The 20,082-nt window shown below is 36.3% G+C and overlaps 1 pseudogene; it reads left to right on the top strand.

Moving 5' to 3' along the window:
* Positions 1-18,194: 18,194 nt before the first annotated feature.
* Positions 18,195-18,611, top strand: LOC149265101 (putative sugar phosphate/phosphate translocator At1g12500 pseudogene; annotated as a pseudogene).
* Positions 18,612-20,082: the final 1,471 nt, after the last annotated feature.

Below are 20,082 nucleotides of genomic sequence, written 5' to 3'. Positions count from 1 at the left end.
ACAAGTCATAAAACTCCTTAGCTTTATCATCATAGTACCTCTCTGATAATTACTTCTTCTTGAATTTCCTTTTAAACACATGCCAGCTCAAATATTCCTCATGTATACCTTTGAAATTATTCTCGTCTTCCTACCAAATATTTGCTTTACCTTTGAGACTGAAAGTGACTATCTTTTCTTTCATGTTTTCTAAATAATCATGCAATTGAAACCAAGCAACCATGTTTCTACATCATGTGATTTCTTCATCTTTCCATAAATATAGGTGGCTTCACTTTCTTTAACTCATCTAGCAAGTACCCCCTATCACCCCTCCTATAAGGATGATAACGATAACGATCATGATGCCTACCATAACTAGGACTGAAATAGTACCTGTGTCGATCACCTCTCCTATCTGAAATGTCCAACAGCTTGCCATATTTGATCATGTTAGATCTATCCAACCTATTCCTACTAGGAGACCTACAACCATATGCCCCATTACTTCTATCCTCATGTCCATGGCTAATCCGAAGTGGTCCCTATCACTACAAATGTGACAAACTCTAAAGTAGTATCACACTCACCTATGCTTGTTTCTGTTTTGCATGCATGATTTTGCATTGGCTTCTCTGCAACTCCTTATTTCTTCCTTTAGGCTTCTCAATGTGTCTGCCAAGTCAAAAGAGTGTCCGACACCAGACTTCCCATCGGATGCATAGGGATATTCTATGTACTCTACCACCTTGATAGCCATATGATCTCTTTCCTACAAGGCATACTATGTCAACTAAACCAAATCACAATAAACCAATGTATGTTAGCATAATTTGGGGAGGATACCTTGTCTCCAAGATTATCAAATCAACATGATACATGTATAACATAATCATAAAAACATATAGACATATATAAAGTAAGTGTATCAATGCATAAACATCATTCTAGCTAGGGTCCAGTCTTCAATGCAAGGCCATATAAAAAATGTACGATATGACCTCATGCATGAAAAAAAACATTAATCCATTCCACACATTGCCACATGCAACTATTGACATTTATAAGAAATGCCTAATCAACTACACATACATATGAACACATGCAGTCGATCATAAGTGATCAATTCTTGTAATCAACCTACAAGACTCATACATGTAATCAAAACATTCAAGAATGCACCTGACATATAAAGATGTAGTACAATGACATATAATCAATATGTAAGCAACATATAACCATATGAAACTGGTCATATACTTCCAATGATGCATCCCACAAAATCACTTCAATTTCCTCATGAAAACCTTACTATAATCATAATCAATACAATGCACTACAACAAGCACATGGGATGCAAGTGTAATAGACACACATGCAACTGACATGCATGCATGACCAAGCAACTTGACCCAAGGAGAGCACAACCACTCTTTGATACAAATATGTAACACCTCCTCCTCCCAGGTCCACCCAAGCAACCAGCCAGTCGTGGTAAACATGCAATGAGAGAGGCTACTATAATTGATTCAACTTCCTTGGTGACCTTAAGGAAATGGAACCGATGGAACATATCAAACAAACCCATCCACATCCACAACAAAACCCTAAGGATACATGCCATCCATTCAGACATCCTATCCCTAAGTCCCACTGATGATTCAATCCTTTTAACCCCTTGTCAGTCTCATGCTATAGGAATGAGAGTGTCCAGCAACCCAAATTCGTTGTCATAGGCCTATGTGCCAGCGATTGTGGACTTTTTTTAGTGTACATGTGCCAACGACCCCGAGATTTGAGCCACTTTTCTAGCCCATAATTCTGACCTTTGCCTAGAACTTGCTACAACCTTCAAAATCCATCAAAGACATGATAACAATGTCAATAAATAAAAAATCAACCTCAGGACTAGGCCTGAGCATCCCCAACCAAGACTGACATTTTGTCAAACACTTGTCATCAATGCAACCTACAAGTCTAGGATATAAGAAAGAACATAAATTACTGAAAGAACATATGAAACATAACCAAAAGGATCACCTCCTTCTCCACTAAACTATTATATCATCAATTAGGTCTTGCATCTATCCATTTAACAATTACAAGTAAATTCATGAAATAAGCATGACATGAACTAGTAATTTAACCATGCTTATAACAAGAATAAAACCATATAAATATCAGAGATACAACAACTATTAAATCCACATATAAACCAGTGCAAAAGTAAGAGAAATTAGCTTTTATTAATCATAGGTAAATCCGACTAGGTTCGGGACTTCCATGTACCACTCGACGATAAACATGGATGAACAAAATCCCTTTTTCGACCAGTCACCCCCGTGCCACATTCTAAGCATGAATGTGGGGCCTCATAGAACAAGCAATCCATGAATAAGCAAGAAAATCCAGATGTTAAACCACCTCTACCCTCACCAAACCGTGATCACACCAAAATCGGTGCTCGAATCACAACCGAATCGAACTTAGAATGCCATCCAGAATCCATCACTGTCCTTGAGGAATTTTCTGTCTCCTTGTCTCTCAGGCTTTACCACAATATAATCCTGGATCACTAGGCTCTAAATCAAAACCATTTTCTCAGGATTTACCGCAATCCCAATCCGGATCACTAGGCCCTAAACTGAGACTTCTTCCTAAGGCTTTACCATGCATCCCACAAAAATTGGTCAAGGGATTCCTAGGCCTTTGGGAAAGAACCTCAAGACCACCTCTGCCCTAGATTTTGAAATCCATCCTGAAAACCAAAGCTAAAAACTGAGTTAAACATCCAAACATACCATGGCATTTAGAAAAAGGTAAGGCTAGGCTAAAAACCATTGTCTTAACCTAATGAAATCATTCCACCGAAAACAAAAGAACCATACACCAACATGCAAAGACATGCATGTCCAAACTAGCTAGGAAATCACACATGAAAAAGGGTACCTACAAGTATTCCTGCTAAAGCTACTTGATCTTGCTCTTCTTCCCTGATCCTTTCTTTCCTTTCCTTTCCTTCCTTACTTTCCTTCTTTGATCCAAAGCTATAGTACTCCAAGAAAAATCTAAGTGACCAAGAGTGAGAGAGATAATAATGAGATAGCTCCAAAATTGAACTAACAAAAGGTTAGCCAAAGCTTCCCAATTGATCCTTAGAAGCCTTTTTATTAACAAGGACTCTATTAATTCATTTGCCATTATTTTCCTTCAATTTCCTCCTCACATGCAACCTATGACCTTTCACCTTAGTTTTCTTCCAATTTCCTTTATTTTAATAAATAAATGTATCAAACATACCTTTTTTCCTTTTAATTCCTTTCCCTTAGCCTTTGCCAATTTTGCGTAGCAAAATCACACATATAGTGATGCCCACTAGGTTATATTTGCCCAACATTAAGCTTGGAATAAGTGTCCCTTAACCGTGGTCTTATTTTTTGCTTCATTAAATTTTATTACATGAACTTTTCAGGAGGGTTGTTACAAAGCCTCCGTTGGTTTTGTTGTGCATGCCATATTCATGCTTGGAATATGGCATGTGGGTGATTTTCTGAAAGAAAGTTTTAGTTCAACCCAATCTATGGTTAGGTAGTACATGGAAGTCCCTAACTTCGTTGGATTTTGCATATGTTAATAATATCTCTGTCCTCTTGTATTTTATGTGTAAATGTGCTTGTTATTATGTGGCCTAAATGGTTGTTCTATCATTATTATTTGGTTGGCTATATGTAAGTTATAGGCATGGTTTTATGACAATCTTGAGTTATGGCTCTCATCATTTTTTATTAGTAAATGAATGGATAAGTAATTCATGACCTAATATATGATATTGCATCTATAATGAGAGGGTATTAAACCTTCTCTATGATTCTCAGATAAGTATGAGGTCCCCATGTTCATAAATGTTTTTGTGACCTATACATTACATTTTCATGATGTGTTTAACAACATTCCTGTCATGGTTAGGATGAGTTAAGCTAGGTCATTGTACAATATTTTCATTAGAGGCATTATTTTCTTGTTATTAATCATTCCTGAGAGTTTCATCAAGTTCTAGGCAGATTTATGAGTCCTATTCGTGAAAACATGGCTCAAAATTCAAGGTCACTAACGTAAAACTGCCTAGAAAACTCTATTGTCGCAAGGAGGCCTTTACATGGGAGTGACTAGGGTCTAGTTCACCTAAAAAGTAAGTTGACTCAGGGGTTGGGCACCTGGAGTAGTTTTTTAGCCCCTGTGGACCTGTAGCTTATGTGGAAGATTAGTTTGGTTTGGTTTTGTCTATTCCACTTCGCTAACGTGATCTAGGAGGTTGATCCATATCATATGAACTCTTAATCACATATTTACCATGGTGTACCGGTAAGATTGTGTAAGTGTGGGAGGAGGGTGTTAAAATAACATCACATAAAGTGACATAATATAACATAACCTTACATCATCTCTTCCATACTAGGCTAAAGGCTGGAGAGCCTCTTTGGATGAAAAAAAAACCCTCTTAAAATCACCAAATAAGAAATTAAACTCATCATATCGTAAACAAAACCACATTAATTTCATAGAGACATGGTCTACAACCCAATGTGGGGGAGATGTGTAGGTTTTGGGTGTAAACTAAATTATTTTATAAATATTTTATTTTAATTTAATTTTATAACATTTTGTGAAAGAAAAAAGGTATGGGGAGATGGAGTAGTGTAAAATAATGATTTTGTAGCCATATTAAAATCTAATTAATAACACATTAAAACTTAAAAATTACAATAAACTTCCAATATAACAGGATTCTTCATCATGGATATTCACTCCCATTTCACCATGAATATTATTAACTTTTAAATATAATTTGTTACAATACCATTGGCTAATACCATGACTTATCAATTCGACATGTCCAAAAACCATAACTCGTTCCAAAGTGAAAATGTTTTATAAATATTTTATTTTAATTTAATAGTATACATTTTTAAAATTAAGTATAAAATAAAAAAGGTATCGGTAAGTATTTTAACTTGCTCAATCTAAAATAAAGATTCATCTTAACTCCAGATCTACCAAGCACTAAGAGTTATCAAATCTCTTTCCACTCTAAAAGAGGTTTGCATATCAAGAGATTTGATCCCCCGTGAGACATGGTAGAAGTGAAGTTGAGATGGATCTAGGCTAGTTTAATTCCCCCCTTTAAATAGACTATATTTCGCATGGATACCATGGGTCAATAGCATGGGTTCTCAATCCCATTGGTCAATACCATGGGCCATTATTATTATTATTTTTATTTTATTTTAATAGAGTTATTTTTATTTTATTTTATTGTGACCAAGTTACAATGTTTACATTACATTAATATTTTTATTTAGTTTATTTTTTATTTATTTTATTTATTTTTATTTTTATGTAACTTGAATTAGTCGAAATGTTAAACATTACATTACAACATCTCTACCATACTAGGTTGAATCTACCATTTTAAAGGAGTTGAGATGCAAACATTTTTTAGAGTGAAACGAGATATGATCCCTCTTGACACTTAATAGATCCAAAGTTAAGATGGATCTAAATCGATATATTAAAGTTGTTAAATAACATGTAAGATAATAGATGTTGTATTCTTTGATGTTTGTTACTTGAAAACATCAAGTTTTAAGGATACAAATAATTTTTAATTTTAACAATATGAAAAACATTTATAAAAAAATAACGAGTATTGTTTAAAGAAGCTTAATTTGAATGATTAAAAAGAAAATTCTGATCTAGCTCATTGTATCGCGAGGTGATGTCTACCCCAATGTGATAGAGATGTTGTATTGTAATGTCATGTCCTCATTAAAAATTAAAATAAAATAAAATATAAAATACAAAATTAACAAACATATTTATGATTAATCATAAATAAAAATAAAACCAATTTAGATCCATGTAATCTATCATAAGATATCGGGAGTTAACATGGATCTAGGTTGGTATTACAAATTAGCCCTCTTACCCTTAATTTAAAAAGCCTCTCAAGAAAAGTTTGTACATGTAATAAACTAGTTCCATTTCTTATCTAACTATCTTTGGAATAATTTAGGGGATCAACCTTATGGGTACCATTTCATGGGTATCAATGTAGTATTTATGATATATAATCTGTAAAATTTATATTGAGAGGATGGAATTTTATGGGTATCGGTCTTGTAATTGTCTAGAGAGGTGTAATGTCATATTATGTTATCCCTATGTAAGGTTATTTAAACATTTTGATTTCATCAAATTTTGAGAGGTTCCATTGTTTTTCCCAAAATATTTTTCTTTAATATAGCCTACTTAAAGGGATGAAATTCCAATTAACATTCCTTTTTATTGGCAAAGAAGTAGCATTCCAATTATGTAAAAAATACGGTAGATTGTTAAGATGAGCTATTAATTTGTACTAAAAAGTAATATTAACACATTAAATCAACTTTAAATTAAAAATGTTATTATCATGTTTGACCACCACTAATTGGGAATTCATTTTTGTTAATGAATAGTGATTAAGAAAAAAATTAATTTAAAATGGCAGAAACCTTCGCACTCCATACAATGAAAGCTTCCTTTGCACCTCTATTCTCATAGCAAACCTAATAGAAAAATGAAGCTTTGGTGGAAAAAAAAAATCCTTGCATCCAAGCATTTTCCAAGTATGTCAAGTCTATTTGAAATAATATTGAGTTAGGATTTGCAACTAAAGTTTACACTTTTTCATTTGATTGAACCACTAGTTTAGTTCTTAGATGTTTCCTCTCTCTTTGCCACTAAATACATCCTTATGTGTTAGGTTTCATGATTGATTTCATGATGAGAGCTTGTTCTGCATCTTTTATTATATGTGATTGATAGTTTGCAACCTTATGGCATAAGCTTGGTAGGCATGAATGACCATCTGACTACAATGTAGGAGTAAGTCTAAACTAAACTAGTAAGGTTTAGTGCAAAAATCATTTTATCTAGTGATAGCCTCATTGAGTTTGAATCAAGGAGCTTGAGCTTGAGTGAACTCATTACAAGTAAATATTGGTAGTAAATTGGACTTCCCAACCATTAAGTCTATAATTAACACAACCTTAAATAAATAATTGCAATCCTCTTATGTTTTATAAGCCATTACAGCAATCCAAACAATATATGTAATAGTCAACATCAAAATCGGAATAATTCTTGTCCTTTTTTACTACTAAAGCTTGGGATACACAAAATTCACAATCATTATGGTAGTTGCCCTGTACTACTCAAGACATAGAGAAATTTTCCATGGCATATATGAAATCTGTATTAAGAAGCTAGATTAAATGGAAGTGAGGAAAACACTCAACAATATTATATATCAAGCAACTGCATACTTGGAAATTTAAGTCCCACAAAATTTAGGCTTCTTTTGTATCTATGCGCTCTTATATCTCTACACTCTACACAATGAACGCCTCCTCCGCACCTTTGCACTCCAAGGAAAACTTATAACACAATGAAATTTTTGGTCCCAAATAATATCCTTGCATCTGAAGACTTCGTGAGTACGCAAATTCTGTTTGAAATAATATTCACTTAGGATTTTCCACCAAACACTATTATTGCTTGCACCTATGAAATCTCCACAATGAAAGTTTCCTTTGCATATTTTTTTAGCTCCCACACACCCTCGCTTAAATAAGGGCCCTAGAACCCTAACAATTGTGGCATCATTTGCAAGATCAATATTAATTTCAAGCCTAACAGTGTTAGTGTCAGTGTCTGAGAACTCATCCAAGGAATGTACACTTGCAAAATTTGTTTTGTTTTGCTTTTTTTTTTTGTGACACACCCACAAATAGAAAAATAAAAATTCACTCCACTAGGCACTCCCAGACCCCCGCTTTCTCCATATTGAAAGCTTCCTCTACTACAAGGAAAACTTATAGCACAATGAAAGGTTTGGTGACAAATAATATCCTTGCATCCAAAGACTTCGCAAGTATGCTAAACCTATTTGAAATAATATTTAGTTAGTATTTAAAACCAAACATTACCATTGCTTACAACTATGCAATCTCTGCAATGAAAGCTTCCTTTACATATTTGTTTTGCCCCCATACCCCCTTTCTTACACAAGGGTCATAGAACTCCATCAATTATGGCATCATTGGGAAGATCAATATTAATTTCAACCATAACAATGTTAGTGCGAGTACCAGAGAACTCACGAAGCAATGACCACTTACAAATTTACCCTTTTCTAAGTTCAAAATGATTTTTCACACACTAAAAAATAGGAAAATAAAAATGCAGTCCACTATGGCTATTATGTCCCGTAAAAGTGCTATGGGCCAATTAGAAAATGAGAAATTCAAATTTAAAAAATTATAAAATTTCTTTAATAATTTAAGAAAAACCGTTAAAAAAACAAAACAAATCCTTTTGGTTATGCACATGAAAATGTCTGGAATAAATAGAGGGTTAAAGGAATTTGACTCTGAGGTGATTGTTATTATCCCTATAAGGGTAGGGACTAATAAAATAGTAAATGTTTTAATATATATATATGTTTATTATAAATAAAATATATATAAGTAAATAAGTAAAATGTGAATGAATGTGATAATGTAATAAATAAAATATATTAACATAAAAGGTAAACTATAATGAACATTAAAAGAAGATTTAAGATAAAGAAAATGTTTACATAATGAAGATGACGAATATAAGTTTTAGTGATATTCCATCTATTATCTCGGTTGATGTTGTTGACATGTCTCTCAATTCCAACTACTTCTATTCTTTAATTTTCCTTGACAATAATTCTTGATGTTTTCTAAATTGTTGGTATACTCAATGTTTTCCAAAATGTTGGTATACTCAATTATGACCTTGTATTTTGTTTTTTCCAGTGATAAGCTAATACCTAGTAATAAGCTAATACCTAGTAATAAGAAAGGTTATGTTTTTGGTATGCAACATGATCATTCATCCTAATTCCTATGGACCAACTACTCTTTCCAATGTAATCTTTTCTACATGAACTAGAGCCTTATACACTCCTCCCCTCCACTTTGGGTCACTAATAACTTTTATGCATATTACAAAATTTCTTATTGTATTCACAAGTTTAAATGTGGCATGTATATTCCATTTTTTAAGGACCTTGGCAATGTCGTTCAATAAACACAATGAAGGGAAATCTTGTGTATCTTTTGGGATTGGTCATGATTACGTTTTTGTATGGTACAATTATAAAGCTCCTTTGATACTTCGTGTTCACTACAACCATTATTGCCAAAAAAATTATGAATATGGAAAGCTCTTCCAAATTCTCATTATCAATATTCTCAAACCTTAGTTGCTATGGTTTTAAGGATTCCTATTTTTTTGTTCCTATAGGTGATGGGAATTGGTAGGTAAGTATTGTTATATTTTTGTCTTCTTCCTAAATAGCTTGTTCCCAAAAAATCCAGAAGGATTTTTGATATTTAAAACATCAATTTTTCTTCAACTTCCATTTCAAGCTATATGTATTGAGATTAACTCTTACGGTATAAATTTCACCCATCATTTTGGTTTAAAGGGGAAGGAGATAATATTTCTTTTCTAAAAATGTATGATAAGTAAACTTGGCACAATTAGGGACAAGGGATAACCCATTCCCAAGCAATATACTTGTTCATAAATTTGGAAAGTGAATAAAGTAGATTTAAGGTAAATTTCAACAAGTTCAGAGATACAAGAGGGATATATTTTTCTAATCATTGAAATGCTTTGTTGATAAGCATACAGGGAAAAAGGAAAACTGCATCAAAGCTTAGTAGGGGATTATCATTCTTAGTTTTGTTAACAAAAAATGAAAAAACCTTAATAAAATATTAAGTTTCACCTACAAAAGGCCTATATGTTTGTTACATATCCATCCTAGGTCCACTACTTGTATTTTCTATATACCCGAAAGGAACACTCTCCTTAAGAATTTCTAGAGAGACATAGATTCTAGGCATCACGACTAGCTTGATAATCAATTTTTCCTTAATATCTTTATTAATATATAGATAACATTGATTACTTCTTTGGAAAATCTTTTAAGTAAGATTTTATGTGGTCAACTATCTTGACCACATAATCCCATGAGTTCATCATAGCTATAAATCCATGCTTATAAGCTTTGAGAATTATAAATTGCCATTAATTTTTAATATTTGATAATTTTATGATAAAACATTAAAATTCAAAGACTTCTATCTTTTAGGTTTGTTGGGCGTAGGAGAACCTCATTGTTGTAAAAGAATATAAATAAATTTAATTAATTAAGAAATTTATCTACCTCATCATCCCAACCATGAATGTATATGTATATAATCAAATATATAATAGCAACATATAACCAAAATATTAGATTATTATATACTAAAAACACAAAAATTATATTAAAAATCACCATAAACGAGGATAAGTAGAACCTACATAAATGTCTACACCAAGATAATTTGATTAAAAAGAATTAATGTTACATTTAAATACCTATAATTTAATTATGTATTAATATTAATACATTTATAATCTCTAAATATAATATAATATAATATGTATCTTATATATATATGATATCTTTTAAATCTTTCCATAAAAAATTTAGTAATTACCCAGATACTGATTTTGAAAAACGTATATAATAATAACTAGAAATATTAATATTATATGGAATTTAAATAAATATTTTTAAAACAGAAGTGTTAAAACCATCGAATAAGAAATTATATCATAAATAAAACCACCTTAACCTTAAAAAATTAGCCCTCTTGTGCATAATGTGAGAAGCGTCTCATGAAAATGTAAATTAGCCCTCTTGTGCATAATGTGAGTGATGAGCCCCAAAAATGGACAATTATTTGGGCTCATTCAACCTCCTAATTTGACTTAATCCACCATTCTCATTAGTTTATTGCATGTTTTTGATTATATTTATGTTAATAGAGTGAATTTGGTTAGTCATTATGCCAACAAGTCTAATGGGTGCTTTGTGTAGCTTTTTTGGTCAATTTGGAGACAAAATTGAAGGTCTTAATGAGCACTTGGCAGCCAAATTCGTGGGAAGACAAGCTAGAGGATTTGTAGGAAGGTGTCCCCTTCATTTATTGGCCCTTGCCTCGAATTCTCCACCATTAGCTAGGAGTTCAAGGGCCACCGAATCAATCAACACAAGGGCAGCCAAGCAAGTCAAGTAGGACTGCTGTTAACTCTAAGTTTTTGGCAGCCGAGTCCCTAAATTTTAGGAGGATTGTTGGGTCCTCAAATTGTATAAATAAGAAGGCTTAGGGCCTCATTTGGGTTAGCCAGTGTAGCCAGTGGATGTTAGCTAGTTAGCCAGTAGATAGTAGCTAGTGGTTAGCCATTTTGTAGCCATTAGTTAGCTAGTTTGTAGTTCGATTTTTATGCAATAGATTAGCTTTGCTTTCAGCTCATGTTCAAGTTCTTCTTGTGGACAGTTTTGATGTAACTCTTCATTTCTTAATCAATAAAGATGAATCCAGCTTTGCACCAGCTCTAAATCTCTCTTAGGAGGCTGTAGCTCTTGGGGTTGGGCCCATCTCAAGCGCCCAGTACCTCCTTTGTTTATCTTTATGTGTGTTTGTTGCGTTCTTAAAATAAAATCTGCTCTTTAAATTTAAGTCTTGCTTTGTTATTTAGGTTGCTCTTGATGGTTAAAGTAGCTGTTTATGTTTAGAATATATTGGTAGGATAATAACAGGAAAAGGCTCCAAAAAAGGGTCAGCAAACGCTTTTGGTTTCACCTCTTCCTTATTGGATCAGGGGCTAGAGTTGAAGTAACCATGTTGTCCCAAACAAAAACACTTTCTTTGCTTCACCATGCAATAATTAGTGTTTGAATCTCGTTCGTAGAACTTGATATCAGTTTGGATGCATGCTTAGGTTTATGATCACTTAGTTTCATAGTTGTTTCACATGGTTTCACTGCAAATAAACTTCTGTTCATTTCCTTTTGTTGTTAGGTCAGATTAGAGTGAAGTAACTAGGTCATAGGTTTCATAACTAGATCTTTGTTTTCTTGCATGTCTTCGTTTGTTCAGTTTGAAAAACCACTTGCAGAGTACCTTTTATCCTTCCTTACCTACCCATACTCCATCCAACCTACCTGCTTCATCCTTCACTTATAAACCTTACCCTACATTTGCCTCTCTCACTTACTTTGCCATGATTCTCATCTTCTTGTGCAACATCGCTTCATCCATCCTTGAACAAATCCAATCGCTCCTTAGCCTCATCCACCAAGTCCTGGACCTCTTCACACCCCTATTTCACCCCCATACTCATTCCATCATCTTTTTCCCTCCATCCATGCTCCAAAATCCCATTTCGAAACATCCTGTAGAAGAATTACAGAACATCCTGTAGAAATCCTGAACATCCTGTAGAAACCCTGCAGACTTCCTGTAGAAGTTCATAAACACGGTTGCATGGCATCCTGACTTTGTGAAACTCTCTGAAAGGATGATAGGGATCCCTTAGACCCTCTCCGAGTCTTCCCAACCTTTTCCAAGCATTTCTCCTCCTTGATCCACCCCTGCGCAGTGAAAAGCCAGTTAAAAGCACATGCATGATAATTCTAATAACTTAAACAAAAATACAAAAAGATGTTTTCTTCAGATTGTGATAACTTAGACACATGCATTTTACCTTCTTAGAAGTAATGGCATCTCTTTCGGTAGTTTTCACGCTCTCCTTTGCATCGGTAGGACTAGCTGGTAGAATTAGGGTTTGCTAGGGTTTGTGTTTCTTTTTTGGCTTTCAGTTTCCTTCCGCAAGTAGATTAGCTTCCTTTGAGTTAGCTTTCATCCATCAGTTAAAAAGCTTCTTCTAAGAGCTCGTAGAAGTTGGCTTGAGCCCCTAGCGGACTTGTGCCAGCTGACCAAGTGACAGCTGCGGCAAGAGCTAGTACTTGTGCATACAGCACCGTAGCTTCCAAGTTTGTTACGAACTACCAGGTTGATAAAATTAAAGAAGGGAGTTACAGGAGTTGTAGCATTATTGCTACAATACTGGAGCTCACCATCTTCTTGGCGCCGTTGCCGGGGAAGCGTCAGGGTATTGGTGATTATCGCTTTTCTTCTATTTTCCACTACAATCTTCTGCTAAGTAGTTTATTTCATTTCCATTATGCAATTTCGTTTATGCAAAAGTAGATTAGCATTTCCTGCTTTCATAGATTAACATTTCAATTCCGCAATTTCAATTCCGCAAGAGTAGATTAGCATTTCAATTCCGCAATTTCAATTCTGCAAGCATAGATTAGCATTTCAATTCTGCAAGCGTAGACTAGCATTTCATTCCTGCAATTTCATTTGAGCAAAATAGATTAGTCCTTTCCTGATTTCATTTCAATTCCGCATTTTCATTTTAGCAAGATAGTTAGTTGCAGTTCAATTTTTTCAGTTTTGCATGTAGAAGTAGAGAAAAAAAGCAAAAATCAACCAAAAAGATTTCATTTCATGCCTTGTAGGAGTAGAGATAATTTAGAAAAATATTTGCACAACACCCCCCACTGCTTCACACAGCCAACCTTCTCTCTTCTTCGATGGCTGTGACTAAGAAGAACCCCTGGGTGGACATCAAGGCATATTTAAAGAACCTCTAGGGGAGAAGAAGAAGGAACCATTCCTCTGGAGCAAATGGCTACAAGCAGACATGTTGGGAGCAGTCCCTTATCCAAAGATGAATTTGAAAATCAGATCGAAGGTTTCAAGAGTGATATGAGGCAGTTTCTTGCCATGCAACTGGATACCTTGCGGATCCAAAAGAAGCAAGAAGAAGCCAAGAGGGCTTTGGTCATCTTTTGTCCTAGGTGCACTAGAAAGCATCCTAGGAACGAATGTCTAATGCACTCCCTAGAAGTGTGTTTCATCTGTGAAGAATACCATCCTATAGATCAGTGCCCTTCCTTACCCAAAATCAAAGTTGCATATCAGAGAGCCAAAGGAGCCACTAAATCACTCTATTATATGAATCAAAGGAGGCCGCATGGACCTATACCTTACCAGCAGGAAATGCAAGGGACACCCGAGACCTATTATGACCCTTATCAAGCCACTTTCATGCCTTCTTGGGGTCCCCCTGCTCATCCTTCCTGGTCTACACCTCCTCCTTGGTCATATCCTCCTTGTTCCTTCACAGATCCATATTATGCCCAACCAGTTGCTCATTCATTTCACTCTTATGCTCAGCCACAGCCTCAGTGGAATGCACCTTATCAGGAGTGGAGGCCCCAGTACAACTCTCATCCCGCTCATTTTCCTCCACCACCTGCTCATCCACAACCATCACCTCCTCCTCCACCAAGGCAACCTCAAATGCCTACCCAATCACAATGCCATCCATCTCCATCTTAATTTCACACCTCCACTCAACTACCCATACCATTTCCAAAGCCACACAATGTAGCAGCTCAACCCCATTGCAAATTTGAGGCACAACATATCCAAACAACTCCTCTTGAGCCCAATGATCTTCACCAAAGCTCAGGAAGAGTGTTGCAAAGCAGAGATTATATTGACAACATTGAAGGACCAAAAGCAAAAGAAGATTCCAAAGAGGAGATCAAAGAACCATGGGCTGCACTTGATGAAGAGAAGAGATCAGAATCAGAGATCGAGAGAGTTCCCTCATGGTTACCATCAAATCTTCCATGTATTCAAGAGAAAGATCAACAAAAAGAGGAAGATCAGAAGGTCATGATAGAAGGTGACATGAAGAATGATCCAGATCAGCAAAAGAACCAAGGATATCAAAGATATATTGAGATATGGTTTCAGAAGGTCACTAAGTTGCAGCAGTACTTTCTTCCTCAGCTTTGTTTGATCCCTTCAACGCCAGATCATTTGGTCTCTGAGATCTGGATACTTGTCCAAGCATGCATTTCGAGCCTTCACATCATTTTTTCTCTAATCTCGATGTGCACATGGCTCCATTGGAAGTATTCTTATACTTGAAAATGATTTTGTTTTTCAAGTAGGGTAGGGTAAAAAAAAAAAAAAGGAGAAAAAAATGAAAAAAGAGGAAAATAGAAATCTAAGGTGAAAACCTCCTCGGAGGCGCCTTAGATTGGCTCATTGATTGAAAACCTCCATGAGGCGGTCAATGGGTTGGGAAAAAAGAGAAAAGAGAATAAGATCTCTGGGTGAAAACCTCCCTTGGAGGCGCCCAGGGCAGGCAATTAGGGTGAAAACCTCCATGAGGCGCCCTAGTTGTTTTTCAAAAAAAAAAAGAGAAAAAAAAAAGAAAAATAAAACTAATCTCCATTGGCTAATTGTAGGTTGCAAGAAGGATGTTTCATGACAGGAGGAGCACTCAAATCAAGATCAAAGGAATTTTTCTTGTGCCTTCTACAGGAAGCTCTCTATTTCTACAGGAAACATCCTGTAGAACCTTTGGACGAGCCAAATCCAATTTCAAAAGTGAATCTAATGGTGGGAATATGTTGATTAGGCCTACAAGCACTTGTGTGTCCATCCCTTGCCTTTCTCCATCATTTTTTCCACCTCATTGTGCTTCTCATTGTGCTTCTACAAGAACTTCCTATAGAAATTATGGGAAAGTAGACATGGATTTCAAAAAGTGGTTTGGCGAACATGGTAGCTTCCTCGAGGGTTCAGAAGTCATCATGAAATCTTCCAACTCCTCCTCCATCATCTCCATACCTGCATCACAACCTAAGCTCAGTTTTCCCTTCCATGCAAACACATGCAAAGTGCCTTGAAGCAAAAACACATGGAACAAAATTTGTTTTTGCCATAACTTGAAAACCATCCATCCATTTGACAAACCATTTTATGGGGAATTGTACAAGGGTGATGGCAACATGCTTGAGCAGTTTCAGCCAATTCCGGTGCACGGTTTCCAAGAAATCAGCCTCCATCACCATCAGCCATTTTTGCATTTTCTCCATAACCATGCATCCGTTTCAAAACATGTTTCATGGGGATATGCATATGACTGATGGTAACCTACCCAAGCAGTTTCAGCCGATTCCGATGCACGGTTTCCGAGAAATCGAGCTCTGAAATCTTCAGCCATTTTCCATTTTTCTCGAAATCCGTGCATCCATTGATCACGATTTTGCTATGGGAGATGCATCATGATGATAGAAACAAGCTCAGCAAGTTTCAGATCAATCCGGTTTACCATTTGGGAGAAATGGCGAAAACAAGTTCTGGTTTTGTGACCATGCAGCAGCAGCAGCTTAAAGGTGCAGATCTGAACGTGGAAACAATTGCATGCAGCTCAGATCCGGCCAGAGGACACCTGCACAAGGAAAAGCAATCAAAGATTAGCAGCCAAGCCACATGCAATCAGAAAAACCAATGCATGCAGCAATGACAGGCCACAACAGCTCACGGCAGCCATTCAACTTTGAGGTATGTGACTGAAACTCATTCCTCTATTGCATAAATTTAATTTAAAAACTGCATGAATTAATGGAATGGTGGGATTAAGCGACGAATTATCAAGGTTAAGCTGATTGTCTTCTCTAGAACTCAGTCGGCAGTCACGCAGTACATGTGGACAGGTGACTCACGTGAAAATTAAAAAAAAACAGTTAGTGTCAGCTGCTTGAACTCCAGTGCAGCGGATCAAGAAGAAAGCATACAGTTAATAAGTAGAACATGCAGTTCGTGACAACACTTCTGTCTGCATGGCCAACTCATGTTCTTGCTAGCTCACCACAAATCACGTAGCAACTAAAGAAGGCTCGACTGAAACTCACGAACTGCTGTTCATCTGCACTTGCCACATCGTCAACTGAAGTTTCCACCATCTATTAAATTGTCATCCTCCACCAAGCTTTCTAGGCCATTTTTTTTTAAAAACCCACCTATGTAAGGGCGTTCTACAGAAAATGGGTGGGTCTTCTACAGGAAGTACGACACAACTTTCAAAAGCAGAGAAAATGGATTTTTCTTCGACAAATTTGAAGTCCCGAGAAAGATAAATTGGTGCAGAGGATGCCAAGCATCTTAATGCAGTAGAATTCAGTTTTGAGGATATTGGATCCACAGCTAAAGCCATCGGAAATGCCAGTAAAGCAGTGGTATCAATAGGACCCATAGAGGATGGACCTAGTTCCAAAGTTACCACAACTGATGCTTTGAACGTTATTGAAGAAGCCAAGCTAGCAAATGTGAATCATATTGTTGTGTTTACGAATCTGATGGAGGGTCTTCCAATGTTCTTGATGGAATCTCTCCATTTTTCAGCAACTTGTTTGGAAAATTAGAAATATCATTATCAGATCTTACTGAAAAAATTGTGGAAATGGGATTAAGTTACGCTATCCTGAAGGCCAGTTCCACAGATGATTTTATTTCAGAGAAAGACTGTAACCTTGTTCTTAAGGCGGAAGGAAGTGCAGACATAAACAAAAAAGTAATCAATGTAAATTCAGCATTGCATTCCATGGTTTAAGGTTTCAAAGACACAAGTTGCATCTGTGGTAGCTGAGGTTTTCACAAACACTTCCATCTTAGAGAACAAGACTATTGATGTTGCAGCCAGCCCTTCTGCACCTTCTCTGCTAGTTTATGAGCTTTTAAGTGCCATTCCAACAGATGGAAGAAAGGAAGTTTTCGCCGAGGCCCAAGCGAAAGCCAAAGCTGAAGAAGAAGAGCGCATAGCTGCAGAAAATTCACGCAAAAAAAAAAAAAAGCAGGAGCTTGCTAAACAACTTGAAGCAGAAGCAAAAAGGCTTGGGCAGTAATCCAAAGCTTGAACAAGAAATTATTGACATACCTCCAACTCCAACAGGAGAAGGAAAATATGGTGCATTTCCTGTGTCCTAGAATATTACAACAGCTCTCATTATTGCAGCTTGGTACTCTTCCAATATTGGTGTGTTATTGCTTAACAAATGCCTACTCAGTTTTCTTGGATGCAGATACCCAATATTCCTCACAATGTTGCACATGTGTGCCTGTCATTTTATGGTTTTCTGGCAATTTCATAGTTAGAGATTGTACCAATGCAGTTCATCGTCTCCAAGAGACAGTTTCTTGAGATATTGGCACTGAGCTTCATTTTCTCCTTCTCGGTTGTTTGTGGCAATATTTCTCTGCGCTACTTGCCTGTCTCCTTCAATCAACCTATTGGGGCAACAACTCCCTTCTTCACAGCAATATTTTTCATTTATAATAACATGTAAGAGGGAGTCTTCTGTGGTTTATATGGCCTTGGTGCCTGTGGTATTTGGCATTGTTATTGCAAGCAACAGTGAGCCATTATTCCACCTTTTTGGCTTTTTGGTTTGCCTAGGATCAACTGTTGCCAGAGCATTGAAATCAGTTGTTCAGGGGCTCCTTCTTACCTCTGAGGTAGAGAAGCTTCACTCTATGAATTTGCTCATGTACATGGCACCAATTGCTGCGCTGTTATTGCTTCCTGTTACTCTTTTTGTGGAGGGTAATGTATTAGCTATTGCTATTGAAAAAGCTAGAGAAAACACCTTTATCATATTCCTGTTGCTTGGAAACATGACCATGGCTTATCTTGTGGATTTAACCAACTTTCTTGTTACAAGACATACAAGTGCCCTCACGTTGCAGGTTTTAGGGAATGCCAAGGGCACCATTTCTTCCATATGATTGCATATACTTGTGCACTCATAACAAGGCTGAGGATTCACTAAGAAAAGCAGCAGACAGTGAGCAAGCATGAGCAAAGAGAACTGAAGAAGGCCAAAGAAGTAGGGACACACCCAAGGTAACCAGCAGCACAGCTGAAAGGAAAAGCACCCTCAGTCAAGCAGGCTAAGACAGTGCCGACTGTTTCGACAGGAAGACAGAGAACTGTTAGCAGACTGTTTCTACAGGAAGTTAGCAGACTGTTTCTACAGGAAGACAGAGAACTGTTTCTACAGGAAGTTTGAAAAGAGGGAAGCCAAAGGAGAAATCAGCCGATATGTTAGCCAAAGAAGCCACCAGGGCCATCAAAGATGAGGAGAGAGATTGGTTGCTCAGAGGATGAGCAACACTTTCAGTAGGGGGGTGATGATGAGCCCAAAAAATGGACAATTATTTGGGCTCATTCAACCTCCTAATTTGACTTAATCCACCATTCTCATTAGTTTATTGCATGTTTTTTATTATATTTATGTTAATAGAGTGAATTTGGTTAGTCATTATGCCAACAAGTCTAATGGGTGCTTTGTGTAGCCTTTTTGGTCAATTTGGAGACAAAATTGAAGGTCTTAATGAGCACCTGGCAGCCAAATTCGTGGGAAGACAAGCTAGAGGATTTGTAGGAAGGTGTCCTCTTCATTTATGGGCCCTTGCCTCGAATTCTCCACCATTAGCTCGGAGTTCAAGGGCCACCAAATCAATCAACACAAGGGCAGCCAAGCAAGTCAAGTAGGACTGCTGTTAACTCCAAGTTTTGGGCAGCCGAGTCCCTAAATTTTAGGAGGACTGTTGGGTCCTCAAATTGTATAAATAAGAAGGCTCAGGGCCTCATTTGGGTTAGCCAGTGTAGCCAGTGGATGTCAGCTAGTTAGCCAGTAGATAGTAGCTAGTGGTTAGTCATTTTGTAGCCATTAGTTAGCTAGTTTGTAGTTCGATTTTTATGCAATAGATTAGCTTTGCTTTCAGCTCATGTTCAAGTTCTTCTTGTGGACAGTTTTGATGTAACTCTTCATTTCTTAATCAATAAATATGAATCCCACTTTCCACCAGATCTAAATCTCTCTTAGGAGGCTGTAGCTCTTGGGGTTGGGTCCATCTCAAGCGCCCAGTACCTCCTTTGTTTATCTTTATGTGTGTTTGCTGCGTTCTTAAAATAAAATCTGCTCTTTAAGTTTAAGTCTTGCTTTGTTATTTAGGTTGATCTTGATGGTTAAAGTAGTTGTTTATGTTTAGAATATATTGGTAGGATAATAATAGGAAAAGGCTCCAAAAAAGGGTCAGCAAACGCTTTTGGTTTCACCTCTTCCTTATTGGATCAGGGGCTAGAGTTGAAGTAACCATGTTGTCCCAAACAAAAACACTTTCTTTGCTTCACCATGCAATAATTAGTGTTTGAATCTCGTTCGTAGAACTTGATATCAGTTTGGATGCATGC

This window comes from Pinus tabuliformis, chromosome 6, assembly GCF_031772625.1.
Source record: "Pinus tabuliformis cultivar Carrire ecotype Pingquan chromosome 6, CPIR1, whole genome shotgun sequence".
NCBI lineage: Eukaryota > Viridiplantae > Streptophyta > Pinopsida > Pinales > Pinaceae > Pinus > Pinus tabuliformis.
The sequence above is the reverse complement of the archived record's forward strand: the minus strand, read 5'-3'. Positions and strand labels throughout refer to the sequence as shown.